The following is a 2728-nucleotide window of genomic DNA, read 5'->3' as shown; positions in this document are numbered from 1 at the left end:
CTAAATTAGCTGGGTGGCACTTGGGAGGCAGAGGCAGGCGGATCTCTGTGAGTTCGAGACCAGCCTGGTCTACAAGAGCTAGTTCCAGGACAGGCACCAAAAACTACAGAGAAACCCTCTCGAAAAACAAAACAAAACAAAAAAAATTAGCTGGGTTGTGGTGGTGCATGCTTTTAATCCCAGCACTTGGGAGGCAGAGGCTGGCAGACCTATGTGAGTTTGAGGTCAGCTTGTCTACAGAGTGAGTTCCAGAACAGGCTCCAAAGCTACACAGAGAAACCCTGTCTCAGAAAACCAAAACCAAAACAAAACAAAACAAAAGAATCTAAGTTTATGCTAATGTTCACTTATTCACTTGGAATATATTGCTAACTAGTTATGAAATATAAAAATAAATGTATAAATGTAATTATTTATTGTGCAAGGCTGCTGCTGACTCTGTAAACCAGAAATCATAGCATGCAAATATATGAATATGTTCAGGGCTGGTTCCCTCATCTCAACTTAGGAGAGCGGGCACTCTGACCCTCCTGGAGCCTCCGGGAAGAGAGGACATGAGAACATAAGCCTTCCTTCCAGCTGTAGGCACTGATGGCATCTGAACATTGACCGTGGCAGGGCTGTCAGTACAGACAGCAGCATGTGTTCCCTTGTCCTCCAAGTCCTGTCCTCCGTCCTGCAGGAGAGCTTTATGGACAAGATCACAACGGGCAGGGGATTGGCCTGTGACATGACGGTTGCTTTGTAGTCCACAGCACAGCTGCCAAATAAAATACCTCTTCCCTTGTATCTGCAACAGGGCAAGAAGAGTGACTTTAGTTATGTCTGGCTGGGTAACGTTGGAGATATTTTGCCTTCCTGCCTAAATTGGTACCCACAGTTCTTTCCAGATGAGGAAACCAAGGTTCAGGGAGACCCAGAACACTATCAAAGGCAGTGTTGGGCCAGTCAGAGCTGGGAGCTTGGGCTCTGGACAGGGAGGGAGTCTCAGCTCCTTCGAGCTGAACCTGGACCAGTAGGGGGCAGCAGGGCTCAGGAAGAGCGGTGTTTCCTGGTTACAGGAAGTCAGGTATACAGGTGTGACTTTTCCCAGCGGTTCCTTTCATAGTACACTGTTCCCCCTGGTTGTCACCGTAGGGGTAAGGCTTACCACACCAACTCTCTATTAGACGACTACCAAGGTCCAGGGTGGTCCTGTGAGTTGACTATTTGGCCAGTCTAGAATGACCTAAATAGAACATTATGCTGTCCTAAATCTACAGTGCCTCTGCATTTAAACCTGCCTTTAGCTACTACAGACAGAGCCCAGGTAGCACAGACTAGTCTGATTTTGTCAATGCAAACTGGGGGAGCAGTGACTGAGGGCCACTAGTCCTACCCGCTCCCAACCTACCCCAGTTTATTGGGCAGGGAACGTAGCTCGGCTGGTAAAATGCTTACCTACTATGAACTAAAGTCCTTGATTCAAGTCCCAGCACCACATAAACCTATATGAGCTGCTGGAAAAAAAATCCCCTGGGCTGGGCCATGACTGTTCTTCCTGTACGCCCACCAGTGGTGGCAAAGAACACGTGCTGGAGAGGATGCTTCTCATCTGGCCCCACCACAGTCGGCTGCTTCAGAAGCCTCCAGTTCTCCAGCACTGTTCATTCACCAGCCTATGTCCTGCCTGCTAGAGTCAGAACAGAAGGGCTTGACAGAGGACCATCGTCACTGTCACATCCCCAAGGTCATCTCTTCTAAAGTTCCCACACCCCTGTAGGGTCCAGGAGTTTGAACCTGTGCTCAAATCTCAGGAGGTTTTAGCAGGATCACAGCAGAGCCCCTATTACCCTGTTACCAGCTCCTGACTCTGTGAAACACCATTGTGAGCCCCACCTGGACCATCCCAGACATTGATAAAATATCCTGGAGACGACAGAAGATTCACCAGACAGCTTGGTCCGTCATTCCTTCCCTTTTGGAGACAGACAGGCTTTGAATATAGCCAGAGGATGACTTTGATTACCTGTGTATTCTACTGCACCCAGTTAGACCTGATTTCTGTCTGCTGAAACTTGCCACATTGGATGTTTGAAGCCTATTAGTTTTTTTGTTTGTTGGTTGGTAGGTGTGTTTGTTGGTTGGTTTTTCAAGACAGGGTTTCTCTATGTAACTCTGGCTGTCTGGGTGTAGACTAGACCTCGAACTCAGATCAGGCCTGTCTCTGCCTCTCCAGTGCTGGGATTGAAGGTCTGTGCCACCACTGCCAAGCCTTGAAGCCTATTTGGGACAGAATTTACAGGGCTGGCCTTTTAGTGCTCTATCAGCCAATAGCCTGATGGGCACTTGACCATCTGTGGTGGGCGGAGCAGGGGCGTGTAGGCAAGGGAAAGAAAGTGAGTTTCAGATCAGCCTAGGTTACAGTGGCACCCTGTCACAGAGGGGGAGGGGAGAATTAACAACTGTGTAAATAACTTGACTCATTTAATCAAAGCACTTGACCTGTGTTAGAATCTTCTTTCCTTGCCAGGCTGCAGTGGTGCATGCCTTTAATCCCAGCACTCAGGAGGCAGAGGCAGGTGGGTCTCTGAGTTCAAGGACAGCCTGGTCTAAATTCCAGAAGAGGGCACCAGACCCCATTACAGATTACCTTTGGAAGAGCAGGCAATGCTCTTAACCTCTGAGCCATCTCTCCAGCCCGATGTGTGTACTTTTAAGTGAAGTACTTGGGAGGTGCAGTGTTCAA

Source organism: Microtus ochrogaster, chromosome 8 (assembly GCF_000317375.1).
Source record: "Microtus ochrogaster isolate Prairie Vole_2 chromosome 8, MicOch1.0, whole genome shotgun sequence".
In the NCBI taxonomy this organism is placed as follows: Eukaryota; Metazoa; Chordata; class Mammalia; order Rodentia; family Cricetidae; genus Microtus; species Microtus ochrogaster.
The sequence above is the reverse complement of the archived record's forward strand: the minus strand, read 5'-3'. Positions refer to the sequence as shown.